General features: G+C 35.0%; 2 long non-coding RNA genes across 2 annotated transcripts; both read left to right on the top strand.

The window, feature by feature from the left end:
- The first annotated feature begins 1,688 nt into the window (after positions 1-1,688).
- LOC121070796 lies at positions 1,689-9,291 on the top strand. Its single transcript, XR_005820231.1, has 4 exons — positions 1,689-1,816; positions 7,007-7,057; positions 8,301-8,415; positions 9,276-9,291. It is a non-coding gene; the product is annotated as an uncharacterized LOC121070796 (long non-coding RNA).
- Positions 9,285-15,748, top strand: LOC121070797. The gene is made up of 3 exons (XR_005820232.1): positions 9,285-9,425; positions 11,117-11,302; positions 15,618-15,748. It is a non-coding gene; the product is annotated as an uncharacterized LOC121070797 (long non-coding RNA).
- Positions 15,749-16,084: the final 336 nt, after the last annotated feature.

Below are 16,084 nucleotides of genomic sequence, written 5' to 3'. Positions count from 1 at the left end.
CATAAGGAATGATCTTAGGATCAAAATATCATCAAATAAAAATACTATACTGTTACAGAAGCTCAGATTAGTATTGATATAAGAAGTCCAGACACTGTGTCTTTCAAAAACAGATTAAAAAATATCAGCATGTATGCACCATTTGCCTTTAATCACAAAGACATACTGAACATGCTTGAAATGCCAATAGTTTTATAGATTGCTGTGCCGTTTACTACTCCTCTATTCTTCACTTTTTTCCCTTAAGAGATGAAACCCAGTGCAGCAGCATGACAGAAGATACATTGAACCAGTCAGCAGACCCATGAAGAGAGATACTGGACCTTTCAGTAGCAACAACATAATTTCAAAGTGGTGCTCTTGAAAAGTGTCTGACTCCAATAGCAGCATTCCCTTTGAATCTTCTGTGACTCAAGATAAGTCCACAGCATCCAAGATTTATATATATCTAGGGCTATATTTTCAGATTCTTCTACATATTTCTGTTAAACTACTTTTTCATCATATCTCAACTTGCGCAACTATTTTGCATGAAATCTTAAATCCAAAGAAAACTCCCTAGGGGTCATCTTTTTTGACAGTCATCAATTTTAATAAGAAAGTGTTTTTTACTTTCCTGAACCCCTTTTGATTTTTACCCTCTCAAAAATAGCACTGCATTCCCTTTCTTTTCTTTTTTCTTTTTATTTTCTTCTGTACCATTCAACATCCTTTTCTTTTCATATTAAATCATTTTCCTTCACAGCTGTTATTGCCAAAAAATTAATTTTGAGTTGGTTGCAGCTGTATATGTTGTATGAGCTGTGTCACTGCAGAATTGCTGCCACACCTTGGATCTTGGATTGCACTGTAGACGGAGTTTGATTGTTGCAAAGCAAGCTTCCATCATTTTACATTCACAACCATTGTGGTGGCCTTTTTTTTTTTTTCGGGGGCGGGGGGTGGGGATGGAGCGTGGTTAGAAGAGTTGCTCTTTACAGTTAATGTTAGTAAAAATAAATGTTATTGGAATGCACAAATAAAAATGTTGAGCTTTCTTGTACACATCAAGCAGAAGAAGCTGTGATCTGTATGCTGTCAGAAGGAAGTAAAGAATAAGAACTTGGTTAAAGTAGATTTTCTCATGTTAATATAGGAAACAATGCCTTCTTGTACTTTTGAAGTCGGTGTGCTTTTTCAACCTTTACCTATGCTTGAGAAATTATTTTTGGTTAGAGTATGTGTGGGTAGAATCTAGAACTAGTAGAAAATACCTAGCAGACATTTCAAGGTGCAATATAGGACTGAGCTCTTGCTGTCTGATTACCTAGACAAAGGTTTGTCCTATTGTTTACGGAGGAAAGGCACAGACAACTTTTCTCCTTTGATTTTGCAACCATTTTTCAAGGGGGCAAGTAAAAATCTTTTTGGATGCAAAGGCTGATAAGTTTTCTTCATGAAGGGAGGGGAGAGACTGTTCTGAGAGATGGGTGCTTTTGAAAAAGCTGAGCAATTTGAAAGGATTTATTAATGCAAAGTGTACAAATACAGCGTATATTACTGAACAAATCTGAAACTCTGAATGGATACTTATGATAATGGAACCAAGATGCATGTGTCACTGTGCAGATAACCTTTCTGGTGAGGTTTCTGCATAAAAATAAACAAAGAAAAGCAATGCATGTATTTTAACATAACATCGTTGTTATTTTTTTTGTTAGGAAATTTCACCAGATGAGTGATTTTAAACCTGACATCAACAATTACAATGCCCACAGAAACAACTGCATGTGAAAGGAATAAGGTGAAAATTCAGAGGTGTCCTGTTGTAGTTCAGGTAAGATGGGTGGATTTCTTAAAGTAGAAAATATCATTTATGATGTATATTTATATACTAATCCTTGTCCCAGCTGTAATCTTTAAATTTAATATACTTCATATTAGCATATATATGCTTCATATATATTTTATATATATTCTTTGACCAATTTTTGTGTGCATTATAGCAACACTTGACTTCCAAATGCTAGTTTTGTTACAAAAAAAAACCAAACTAAATAATTGTATAAAATAAATGGTCAATGAAAGAGCATTTAAGTAATGTGCTAGCGTATAGAAATGATGAGCCAAGGCATCCCAAGCAGTAGTTTTAATATAAGAAATATATAAAGTCAAATGGAAAAGAAATGTGTAATAACTGACTGGTAAAAACATTTTATGTGTTCTAGTTCTGAATGTAGACAGTATATTTCACTTTCCTAAGTTTTTGTTCGGCAGTAAGCAATGTGCAGCATGGTAAAGACTGTTTAGACTAGAAAAAGTCATTGTGCAGTATGTACTTTTGCTTTTTCATAGCTGCTTCATCTCAGTTCTTCCAGCAGTTAAACCTGCTGATTACATCTCTGGCGAATACTTCTGTGTGTGAACACAGATTTGTCTGAATCTTCCTCATGTTTCTTTCACATAGAGTAACTTGCACAACCTTTGTAGAATCTGTTCCTCCGTTTGTGATTAAAGTAGTTTTAAGCTTAATGCATTCTAATAACCATGAGTGATGTTCATCTCGCTGAGCTCCTCCCAATTCAAGCTAATGTTGTTACATGCTCGTGTTTTTCAAGGATGCTGTTCTTCATTTACTTATCAAATTAAATGAGAAGGCTTACTTAGCCCTCCCCTTTGCCTTCAGCCTTTTGCTGAGCAGATACATTATTAGCTGCTACAGATCTTGAACAGATACACATACTATGCCCTGATACTGGGAACAGGTGAGCTTGATTTGCTTGACTATAGATCATAGAATTATAGAATAACCTGAGCTGGAAGGGACCCAGAAGGATGGATCATCGAGTCCAACTCCAGGCTCCACACAGGACCACTCAAAAATCAGACCATATATCTGAGAGCGTTGTCCAATCACTTCTTGAACTGCGGCAGACCCAGTGCCCTGACCGCTTCCCTGGGGACCCTGTTCCAGTGCCTGAACACCCTCTTGGTGAGGAACCTTTTCCTAACACCCAGCCTGACCCTCCCCTGTCCCAGCTCCATGTCCCAGCTCCGTTCCCTCGGGTCCTGTTTCTGTCCCCAGAGAAGAGAGCTCAGCACCTGTCCCTCTGTTCCTCTCATGAGGAAGCTGCAGGCCACCACTAGGCCTCCCCTCAGTTTCCTCTTCTCTGGGCTGAACAAACTGAGTGACTGCAGCCACTCCTCATGTGTCTTCCCCTGTAGACCCTTCACCACCTTTGTCACCCTCCTTTGGACACTCTCTAGTAGTTTTATGTCCTTCTTATACTGTGGTGCTCCAAACTGCACACAGTACTTGAGGTGAGGCCGCACCAGTGCAGGGTGGAGTGAGGCTATCACTTCCCTTGACCACCTAGCCAATGCTTTATCATCCTGTACGCAGATTATATTGCCAGTAAAGAAACACTTTGAAAACAATACATAAAAATGGATGATTGAGAGAAAATCAAGAACACAGAAAAGAACACAGAATTCAAGCTACCATGCCATTTATGCCAGCCTTTCTCTTTTGGAGTATCTCGTACCCAGCATAAATGCAGAACATTCTTTCTGATTTAAGTCTACCCATTTCAAAACAATCAGCAATACTTTTCTGTAAAATCTAAGATGGCATAAAGGAAATTACTTTGCTTTGATTTTCTTTTACAGAACAGGGTTCTTTAGGCTACAGATGGATAAAAAGGTGCCTAAATGATTAAGCATTTTAATTTGAATGTCAAATTCCAAAAGAAAATGTGAGAAAATTAAGCATAAAGTGTACCCTTCTTTAACTTCTAACTTCTCACATTCTTTTGCTATCTGCTGTCTCCAGTAACAGTCATTTTCTGATGTTTTTGATCTTGAAGTTCTATTAATTCAGCTTCATTTACTTTTACATTAGTGGATTAATTTCAGAAGTTGCTGTATAACTTTGGATAGGAGGGAGAGAAGAAGAAATCTGTTGCTTATGACATACCATTATGCTGGATCTGGCTGGGATGGAGTTAACTTTTTTTTTTCTTTCTTACTGAATGAATGACATTAGAAAAAATACTAACATAGAATAAACATGCTGCTCTTTTTTGTATTTTAGCAGGCTCTTTTTAGTTTAATATTGTCTCAAAAACCTCATGAATTAATTGCACTATAAATAGGTATTCTTCAAAATTTTTGTGAAAAGTTAAGCGGAATACACCTAGGCGGCCAGAATTTTATACTGTCTAAAGCAATGACGTGCCCAATTTGAGAACATAATTAATGTCATTGTATGTACAGATTATACTAGTTGCTGCCTAACTGACCATTACTTTTACAAATTTTTAATCTATGTACACAAGTACAGTCATTGCACAGGTTAATTAAATGCTATTGAAAATCAGACTTGGTGTAAAGGTTATATTAAATAAATATCAGACTACTGAAAAATTATTAATTGGTCAGACTTACATGCAAGATGATATACATTTCAGAGTAGGCTTCTGAAGTAGTTTTATAATATTACTGTTAATCATTTTTACTTTTCTCACTTGATATATCTGTGAGTACATAAAGATTGATTGTTCTTAATACATTTAAAATAATTAGAAGGAAAAAGACCCTCAGGATTATAAATCCACTTTATATACTAGTCTGCCGAGAGTAAGAAAAGAGAAATAAAAATTTGAGATTAGTTTAAAGATTTAACAAACATTAAAGAGGTACAATATATCCTGTTCAATTTGCAGTTTTATTTTTGTATATCATTAATTATTAGATGGATGTCAGTCACGTAAATTCAGATAAATTCAGAATAATGACCATCCCAAAATATTACTGGGTTTAGTTCCTGCACTATAATTGGATTTATGTCTACTAATTAAAACTTAATTTTATTTAAACTGGTAAAATATGTATGCTCATATTCACATCCCAGTTACTTCCATGAGAATTTCAAAGACATAAATACAAATTAGCTTCCAATACAAGATCCAGAGCATCTATTTCTGTTTGCAGAACAGCTAATGCCATATATGAAAATCATATGTTGTCCACAGCAAGCTGATTGAAAGTTTTAAAACTGAATGAAATCAATGCCAGTAATTAGATACTACAAACAGAAGACTCAAAAATCATCAATTTGCTCCTTGCTTCACACACTATGCCAATTAATTAACAAATTAAGCTTAAATGGATACAGTGTTGGCAAGGAGAGATCAGAAATGAAGTTTTTCCATCTTTGCTAAATATGCAACTACTATGGATAAGAAGAGTAGTTCTTTTGGGATTTCTCTTTGTCCTCATTTAAATGTGTAATGACCTTTTTTCACAATGAGATCAATGAGATTTCTGACCAACTGTGCTGTAGTTTGTATTTTAAGAGGCTCCTGAGAGTGGGACAAACTAGAGTCAGGCCCTCTGACTTCTTCAATGACTCTTTTGGCAGCTAAGCTACGAAGTAAAAATACAGGACACAAACCACCTACTGTGTTTTTGAATATAGGTCGTATGGCTAATTTACTTCTGTTCACATACTGGAGCCTAATTGCAGAGACTTGGGAAAAAATCACTCTGAAGGATACAGATGAAATTAAATCAAGTACCTACACAGCGAAGTACTCAGTGAAATGTGAAACACTTTCTCGGTGTGTGGACCACTTCCTTGTTAAACGCCTCCATCTTCAAACTCTTTTTATGCACCAAAACAAATACCTTGATCTTGTCCGCAATTTCTGTTGAAGTGCAGACATCTGCATACCTGAGTTCCTGCTGTAATTCTGACAATCTCCACCAAAAGTTATTTTTTAGCCTAGCAAACAATTTTTTTTGCTTTAGACTGATTAGATCCATGCCTACCTCATTGATTTTTTTCCACTTTTCCTCATTTCTTCTTCCAATATTCATTCTTCCTTTCTTTGTCCATCTTTATGCAGCCTTTACCTTGCTGTAGCTATATTTGCACCCTCAGATAATCAACACCATTTTCCTCTCTCCTAAAAATGATAAAGTTCAATGAAAGGTGATAATAAAGGGTAGATTGCATGGTAGTTATTGCTGTCTAGACATACCTACTAACAGCAGGGATTCATGACATATCATCCTTTATTCAAAAAACTGCCAATGTCATTTCTTAATCTACTACTTTTATGCTTTTGCCAGCAAAACTGAATTGATGGGCTAAGAATGTATACAGCTAGCTAACTTTGATGAGAGGCATAAATGCTAGATGCTGTTTTGAGAATTAATAGATGGGAGAAAATATGAAATAGACATATCCGTATCACAAAGCTATCATGTTGGAAAGAATGGTAATTCATTGTATCAGAAATAAACAAATACAAAAGAGAAATCTAGAAAGGTAAAAAAAATCAAAATGAGGGAAAAAAGAAAACTTAAAAACAGTGGAACAAATACATATATTTTTATTTTTCAAATGTTCAAAAATTTCTGGCATTGATGTGCTATATAAAATGAATGTAAAACCCATTCAGTGCTACTTCAAACAAAAATGGCAGTGCAGTTTTCAAACTGTGAATTTAATTTACGTACTTTGAGTGTTTCTAAGTGTTATTCTGTGTATTAATAGGATACAGATCTCAAAGATGATAAAAAACACATGCAGTTTGTTATTACACCCTTTTGGGTGTGGAATAACAGTTTTCGCTTTTCTTTCGAATGCAAACTTTCTCACTGAAGGACTTCTGAGACTCCTTATTAGTGTGTGGTAATATTTTTTAATTCTAGATCATTTTAAAATACATTGTTAATGAGACCTAAATTTCTGTATTGATGTTCTTTAAACCTGCAGATAAAACTCATTGTGTTAGCATTAATAGTATGGGACTTGGTTATTTGAAAAACTATCTGTTCTTTGTATACCTTTTTACCGCATAAGAAATACAAATTTAAGATAAGTTCATTCTGGCTTATCTAGAATTTCCTCTTAAACCATCCTACCAGAGCTATCTTGGCTATGGTTTAAGAATACAAATTCCAGAATTTACAAAATCCTGAAATTTGTGTGCTGAAGAGTATTTTCTTTTATCTGTAGGTATTGTGAATTTGGACGAACATGATTACCACTTGTCTGACCTACTAATAGGTATAGTTAAATATTTTTCTTTGTGTTAAGCACTACAAGAGAAAAAGCAGGCCTTGAACAATTAATTATTGATTTCTCTCACTTGTTTTAAATCTTTTATTTCATTGCTTGCGTAACATTATCACTATATAAATTCTTAAAGTAAAAACATTGTGATTCAGAAACAAGTATCTAAAAGTTAGCATTAGTCAAACTATAGAGAAATTATACCTTTTAATCTGCTTTTATGATGTCAAATTTTTTAAGTTTCATCTACATAGGAAATTTTGAAATACTACATTTGATGCTTTTACATTTTGACATACCACTCTGTAAGCATACAGTTTGAGCCATACCATAACGCTGAGTTATAATGCCAAAAAGCCATTTATAGATTTAAAAGCTGCCATCTTCATGCTATAAATACCCACTGCTGTCACTGAAACGAAGTAAATGAATAAATCTGAGTCTTTTAGCCTCCCTCTTGTTAAAGACAAGGTTTTACAGCAATGTTTACTTGACATTATAATATAAAATGTTCTGTTAAAAAAAAATCAGAGATTACTGTACATACTGTTTTCATCTTTCTTAAGAGGAAATGGTAAGATATTAGTATTAATATCTTAATATCTTTAGAGAATGGTAAGATACTAGTATTAGTAGTTTGTTGTTACCGTTAATGCACAAAATCCCTGCATTGTGTTTGAATTAAGGCTGCTACGTACATCAAAATTGAAATTTGATTCCATGAAATCCATGGGATCTTCAAAACCTAAAAAGCACAGAAATGAAAAGATTTGGCTACCAATACTAGTTTTCCTTTACTGTATAACAGAGACACAATTAGCCTGTATGGAACACAACCATATTGCAGAGAATATGGTATAGAATTCATAGATGTGCTCTTATTCCACACCACCTTGCCCTAATGAAATCCATGATTTTCTGCCAGATCTATTCCCAGATCATATAGTCTCTCCCTTAGTGAGAGTGCACATTCAGGAGTTTGAAAGGCATGGCTAAAACATTATCCTTTACATGAGGTAAACAAAGCATGCTACATTTTTGGCTGTAGATGTGGGGTCAATAGTGAGCTGTGACTTGTTAAAACGCATAACAATGCTGACATTTTTCCGTTTTCATTTTCTGACTCTTCTTGCCTTTGTACTTCATCTAACCAGAGTAACCATAATGGATGCATAATGAAGTGATTTTAGGATGGTAAACACATAGGTTCTTCTTCTTCTTTTTTTTTTTTTTAAAGGTACTTAACAATGATTCAGGTTCACGTATATCAAAGAAACCCATCATCATTAAGTCCTCTGGATAAACAAAGAACAAAATGGCTGACTGGTTTTATGGAGAGTACAAAAGAAAAGGTAACTGTTGTTTTCCTTTTTTAAAAGATCCTCATTGTTGCCCATTCTTCAGCTTCTCCAGCTTTTTCTTAGGCAAGTATAATAATTTCCAGAATTTCTTGAAGTAATTTCTGATTCGTCAAAGACCATCTTCATCTAAAAAACTAAGATTCATGACCTTACCAGAATCCATTCCCAAGGCCCCTCAGTGGTTTCAGAAAACATTACTGAAGGCATATATCAAAAGGCAGTCTTGTATTCTAGTCCTGAGCTTTTCAAAAAGTCTTGGAAGTTTTTGCTTGTTTCTTTGACAAAGAATAATAGTATTTTTTTCTGGTAATTAACCAAATAGTTATAAAACCCTAGAAGGACAATGAGACTCACAGTATACCAAATACAAAAATTTGCTTTTCTGTAATTTTAGTTTAGTTTAAATAGGATTTCATTAAAATCTCACAAAGGTTGTTTACGCAAATTTTCTTCTGTAATCCTGTGAGATTTAAATGGTGCACCTCCTTTGTCCTCCAGCAATAAAGGTTCAACCTTGATGGTATTTACATTTCCATACACACGCCCCTTTTAGTACAAAGATTTGCTTTAAACAACCAGAGACAGAGATTTTCCACATCTATTGTTTTTCATCGTGGATCATTCTGCTATGTTACCACCTACCCCTGTGGTATCTTTGTTTATTCTTATTACCTTCTTCCATGATGTAACTGTTATAACTCAACCTTTTATTTAACTTGTTTTTATTAACACCCAACACATGAGCAAATGGATGAAATGAAATGTAGGTAGCTTGAAGAAAAATAGTAAGTTCAGAATAAATTCTTTATTCTAACGTTATAAACCTCGTCATTGGTTCTCTGAAAACCCAGGAAAAGCAGTTGAAAAGAGTGAAAATAAAATCACATTATCCTTGATGAGTGCAGGCAGTTTAAACATGACAGCTGGTTCTTCGTTTGTGGACATCTGCAGAAAGCTAACAGAAGTCAATTTCCTGTGGAGAACAACTTTTTGTCTGCGTGGTATGTATTCTCTATGCACCCTTTCTCTTCTGTAGTGTATAGACAGTCAAGATATGGTCGAAGCTGCCCTCCTGTGAAATGGCTGGCTGGTGTGTGTGCGACAGGCCATCAAGGGGCTGCCTCTGGGGAAGGAAAAACATCAAGTAATGATTGCCTCTCCTCAGGGGAAAATCTGGGTCTGTCTCATCTACCCTATGTCCGTTTTTATGTAATTTTTTAGCAAGGTAATATACCTGAGTCCTTTATGTGCCTGTCAAGTTGGATTGGAATTAACCATTGGATCTGAAAGATGTTATGGGAAGGACCAACAGATAGACAGACAGATTATTGCAGTGGCTTTATTTCCGTAGGTAATGAGGCTGATTTTCTGACAGTTTTCATTGATTTTCTGATAGTTTTCATTTATAAGAGTAAGAGCTTTAAACTATGTGTACATGTTAATAAGATGTTATAATAGCATCTTCACTGCCTTACAAAAGTGACTAATGATAGAACAGTTTATGTAATAGAAACAGTTAAAATAAATGCAGATCTTTTTCTTCACTTTCAAGGATTTTGGTAAATCTGCATTCTTTCATGGAACTTCATTAGGACATTTATCTTCAATTATTTGTCTATAGTTGAATCTCCCTAATTTGTCACTCTTCATCTTTTTAAAATAATTTTATTAAATATTTTTCCATAATAGCAGTGATTATACTGACTAGCTACTATAAATCTATATTTATCCATAGGAAATACAGACAGTAGAAATATTGTATTTATTTTATGATATATTTAGAAAAAAAGAGCCATTTATCTATAAAATAACACATTTTTCACTGATCTACATGCCAAGAAACTCAGAAAGAGAAAGTTATGTTAAGATATTTTTAAGCACTCTGTAATGCACATCATTATGGATTTAGGAATTTATGTCATAATGGGGTATAAGTATTTTTTGAAAGTCCAAATTTATTCATACAGTTCGGTATTTGGGCACTTTTTTGACCTAGAGAAGCCTTTGTAACATACGAGGTTCTTCCCATACAGATTTTTCGTGAAACAGTAATTTGAAGAATAACATTGCTTATGTCAGGAAATGCACTATTAGAAAGCAAGTTAAATTATGCATTTTAACAAATGAGGTATAATGCGTGGGCTTGGTTAAAACAGAAGAATAGAATTCACCATAATCTTTATAAATACATGAGGTAACTCAAGGCAACTGGCAAGCAGTTAATATTTAAGTTTAGTAAACCTCAGTGTGGAAAAAAATCAGCAGTTTAAAAAATACAGTTAAACACAGCTGTGTTTAACACTGTGTACTAGCATGGTTGTCACGTAAGAGCTACTCTCCTAAGACAGTAATAGAAAGCACAGGCAATAGGAAGAAAGTAAATTGGGGTTATTTTCAAGCACCTAATCCCTTATCCAAAACTATATCCATGAATAGTGGGAAAAGGCCTTTGCTGTTGCAGAACAAGACAGAAGTTAAACACAAAATATAAAGAAGGTGACTTTTTTTTTTTTCTAACATCTAAACAAAAGTTTTCTACATATTAACCCTTGGATTAATTCAAATACAAATCTGATGAATAGATTATTTGCTCCTTTTGCTTAGTCTGAACAGAATGATATCTCCGTATTTACTAGAGCTTTATTTTCCAGAAAACCTGTTTTTAGTTTTGCCTTACAAATCACTTTTTTAGTATTTCAGGCTCAATAACCTGAACAGCATAATTTCCATCTCGGAGGAATGAATGACAGCCTTTAAACCAGCTATGTTGGTTCACGCAAGAAGCCCTATCCAGCCTGTAATAGTGAAACCCTGCGGAGGTTGGACAAAAAGAGCTCAGGAACAAATGAAACTCATTCCAAATGCACTGTATACGGAGGTATTTCAATATACTTTGTGTGAATATTCTACAGTATAAAATATTTTTCACATTGTTAAAGACCTTTATCAAATATTTTGGTTTTTAAAGATCCCAATGATAAATTAAGAAGATTCTATATTACATTATTTCTAAGGGGCTTAACAAGATACTCTAATATACATGCAATTTAAAGCACAAAAATGTTTCAGCTGACTATAAGTCCAGAACTATGACCTTTAAAAAGATTAAAAAATAGTCATACAGACATGCGCATGACTAATTACATGTAGGACAGTAAAACAGGACTGATTTCAGTGCTAACAAATCCTTAGGGTAACTGTCAAAACATGAAAAGAGCAAAGAGTGAAATGCTGTTTACTTTAGAGGCATTTAGAATGTAAAATGTAATCTTCATCCATATGGATAAGCAGTCAGTATTTTAGTACATGGTTATGCAGAGGATATGTGATCAGATCTTAAGCCGTGATATGTGTATGTAGAAGATGTAGTAGGGAGGATTTTTTTATTCTTAACTTTTTATTTATTTATGTATTTTTCCTTTGGAAACATTTTAATCAAAACTGCACTGAAATTGCATGGCTTAAAAGAAACAACAACTGGTGCTAATAACCTTAATACTGTGTAGCCTGTTGATGTGTTATGTAGTTTGTTGACGGTGTTGACATCATGAAGAAAGGCCGAATTAAAGATAACAAATAATGCTTCAAGATCAGATGGGAGAGATTATCTAAGCATATGGTGTACAATACAAACTGTGCACAATACATATTTCTATCCTAAATATGGAAGGCAGAGGAAAAGCAACAATTTTGTAATTGAGCATTATGTCAGTGTGCTGGGTCTGTCTGGGATGGAGTTAACTTTCCCTGCAGCAGCCCATACAGTGCTGTGCTCTGCACTCATAGCTGGAGCAGCACTGGTATCACTCCAGTGTTGTGTCTGTTGCTGCACAATACTGGCACTGCATCAGGACTCCCTCCAACCCCTCCAGAGCCAGCAGGCTGGGGGTGGGCAAGTGATGGGTAGGGGACATCACCAGGGCAGCTGACCTAAACCGACCAAAGGGATATTCCATACCACATGATGTCACACTTAGCAATAAAAGGGGGGGCTCTCGTGGTGGAAGGGCCTGTCCTCCCGAACAACCATTATGCATATTGAGGCCCTGCTTCCCAGGATGTGGCCGAACATCGCTCGTTCGAGGGAAGTAGAGGGTAACTTTTTTTTCCTCTCTGTGCTACTGCATGGCCTTTTTTTTTGTTTGTTTTTTGCTTGTTTCTTTGTTTGTTTTTCCCTCTCCCTTTTCCCTTTAATTAAATCATCCTTATCTCATACCTTGAGCTCTTGGTGTCGTATTTTCTCCCCCTTCTTCTTTGAGGATGGGGAGTGAGAGAGCAGCCGTGGTGGAACACAGCTGCCCACCCGAGTAAAACCACCACAGTCAGTCAGCAATAGTTGTTTTCTCTAATATAAAATGGGTAAAAATCTGGCCATGAAATATAAATGAGTAATGAAATATCCAAATTATAGGTAAGCAATATTTGGACCATCTGTTGGCCATAATCAAGTCTTGTCTCAGTTGTATAAAATATCACTCTGAGATGCATTCGGCTTGGCATATATGTTCTTTCTTTGACATACCACTAGAGTATTTGAAATGGATTGTTTTATTTATTTACAAAGTCTAAAATCTTGAGAGAAATTTGTGATAATTTCTTTCTCTAAATTTTTCACTTTATAGACATATTACTCAGAGTTGCAATCCAAAGGAAATTTTTCATTATTACTTAAACTGCCATCACCCAAACAGAGATGTCTGTATGATCAACCAGCTGCAAAAAGAATTGTGCTTATCTGCATGGTTATAAACCTGACCATAGAACTTATGCCTCAGGAAAAAGAATTGCAGAGGTAAAGATACTAAAAAGGAGATCTGACTGTCAAAGACAGAGCCTTGTATCACAGAGCAGCTTACAAGACTCAAGTCTTGTTGGAAAAACATGGAGATTCAAGGATTGATTTCTTTACTAGATTAATTCCATAGATTCCTATGGTGCAGTCAGACTAATGAGAATTTCACTAGGGAAACAGTTTTGTTTGTTAACAGCAATCGTGCAGTCCTGTTACCTTGAATCCAGAGTAAAATGAATGACACGGCCTGTAAGACATAGACAGTAAGGTATAGTTTGTTTGGTGGTTATTCTAAAAATCTCTTGCCATTATATTTTTTTCAGATTCATTCTCTCTCTATGATTGTGTCTAGTACTATCTTGTTGCCTTCTGTTGTCAGTTTTACAGTCTTAGAGCTTTCAGTCCTCCCTCATCTTTTTATTATGATATAGCAGGTAAAATTTCTCTATATAGATGAAATTGTTCCTATTTCCAAAGATACCTGCATTAAGTTACAGTCTCCTACTACTTAAGACATCTAATTCTACAAAGGAGCTTGATGACCATATACTTAAATGTATGGCAATACTTGCCCTTTTTCAACCTGTTTCTGAGAGCTTGAAGTCATATTCACTTCCTTTGTTATAAAGTGTACTGTTTTATGTATTTGGTTAAATACATTTTATGAAAGTCTGCAGGAGACCTACAGCAACATCTTCATTACAATAGTTACATAATTTTAAAATTTTGTGATTTTTTTTTTTTATCCTGTAGACAGGACTCATCCACATGATCAAAAAAAAAATAAAAAAATGGTTGCCTGCTAGAAGAAAAGTAAAATAAGATGATTCTTTTTCCACCTGATAAATCTATCAGTTTTCTACTGATAGTAACATCTAGTTACAATTCTCGAGGATTGGTTACTTCCCAAAAATTGTGTTAGAAAGCAAGTTTGAGTTTGCTGGCTATGTGAGATATAGCTGTGCTCCAGCAGCAGATCACTTTTAGTCCAATGAAGTATAACAAGAACAAATACTTGCAGCTCTAGATCTTACATCTAAATAAGGTGATTTTTTTCACCAGGTTATCATCTTTTCTAATATTTTAATCATCTCTCTCTTTTATATTGCCGTATCTGTGAATTTATTTCTTTTGAGGAATTTTGAAGGAAAATCCTAGTCTCTATTTATGATGTGAGGGTTTTAAAATATGACAAAACTAAAGGAGCAAAGGTCATTTGTTTGTGTATGCATTAGAATGAAATATTATCTTCAATATTTGTTGAGTTATTACTGTACTTAATGCATAGATCTGAGATCTAGGTTATCAGGGTCACCTGCGTTGTCAAGAGTTGCATATAGCTACCCATGAAATCACTGCTGTCTCTTCCTCCCATGTAACTTACGGTCTCACCCTGACCTGCAGCTGCCTCCATCTCCTCTCGTGAATCGCTGTATGCATTGCAGCCAGGTTCCGCCCATTGGCTGTTGATACACAAAAAGTGACTCTAAGCCTGGCATTAAAGCTTTATTTCCTTCTGCTCTGCTACCCAGGGGTTCAGGAGGACAGCCACTCTCTTGGCTCACCCTCTACTGCCCCTTGCTCTACCCTTGGAGTCAGGGAAGTCCTGGCAGAGGCCAAGTATAGGCTTCAACAGAAGAATGGACTCTGTCCAGGTCTCCAGGTCCAAAACTGTCTTTCTGCATGTGTTGGCACAATCCATGAATTATGCTGACTTTATTTAACACTTCACATCTAATACCTGATAGGAAATACTGAAAACAATATTATAAAGCAATTTCTTATTCTTTATGTAAACATATATGTGCATGTGCATTCCTGGGCATTCCCATGCATTCAAAATTCAAGCATTCTCTGCTTGTCCCTTTCCTGAATACCAGTTTCACTAATTTGGGGGAATAATATGTGAAGTTGCAAGAGTGTAATGATCTATTCCTGAAATCTGTCAAATAATGACCTAGACCACCTTCTTGGCCAGAATGAACTGTGCCAAGACATCCAAACTACCATAAAAGCATTCATGTTGATACATTATTTGAAAAATATTTACACTTATGAGGTGTTAGACGTCTCTGTCTATGGTGGTAAATGTAAAAGAATGTCCTCGATCATTTCTGCTAATCTCATATTGCATGGATCAAATCCAAACCATTTTCTTATTCAAACTCTCATTAACAACTGTAAAAGGTTTGTGTAAGACTTGAAGTGTGGGCCTTGACTAAGGGTCTGTGGCAAGAGGTATTGTAGTGTTTCTTTTATCGGAGCAAGTTCTCTTATACCATTATATGCCAGTATTATTATTTTTAATTTATAATACTTAGGCCTTAAATAAAGAGTTGATTTTAAGTTGCTGCACCAGCACACATAATAATATATTTGTATTTTCTTTTTCATCTACTAGATAACCACACCTTTCAGCTGAATGCACAACAGCCTGCTAAAGCTCTTTGTACAAGAGACAGTGAACTGCATAAATCATGAGATGAGATAGAGAGAGACGTGGTTCTGTTTGTTTCTTCAGGAGAACCTTTTATGAGCAGAGAAGGTAATTAATTAATCAGATGTATCCTTCTACAAAAATTACACAAGTTACAAAGTCTTGCCAGATGGCCAATGCATGTTACTGAAAAAGAATGGACTATAACTTAACTGCACATAGAGAGTAAAATCTGAATCCTTTTGAAATTCTTCACCTAAATATAAATTTAGTCTTCATCTAAATTTAAAATTTCAGTAAAACTATCTTTCTTTAACAAACTCCATTTTAAATTGTAATTTGGCTTAAGCCAATTAATTTCTCAATTTTTATTTGATCTTTCTTTTTCCCTTTAACAGTTAGTTCTGGTATTATTGACATTTGCATTATAA

Source organism: Cygnus olor, chromosome 5 (assembly GCF_009769625.2).
Source record: "Cygnus olor isolate bCygOlo1 chromosome 5, bCygOlo1.pri.v2, whole genome shotgun sequence".
Taxonomy (NCBI): Eukaryota; Metazoa; Chordata; class Aves; order Anseriformes; family Anatidae; genus Cygnus; species Cygnus olor.
Note: the sequence above shows the minus strand (reverse complement) of the source record. Positions and strands in the feature narration are given on the sequence as shown.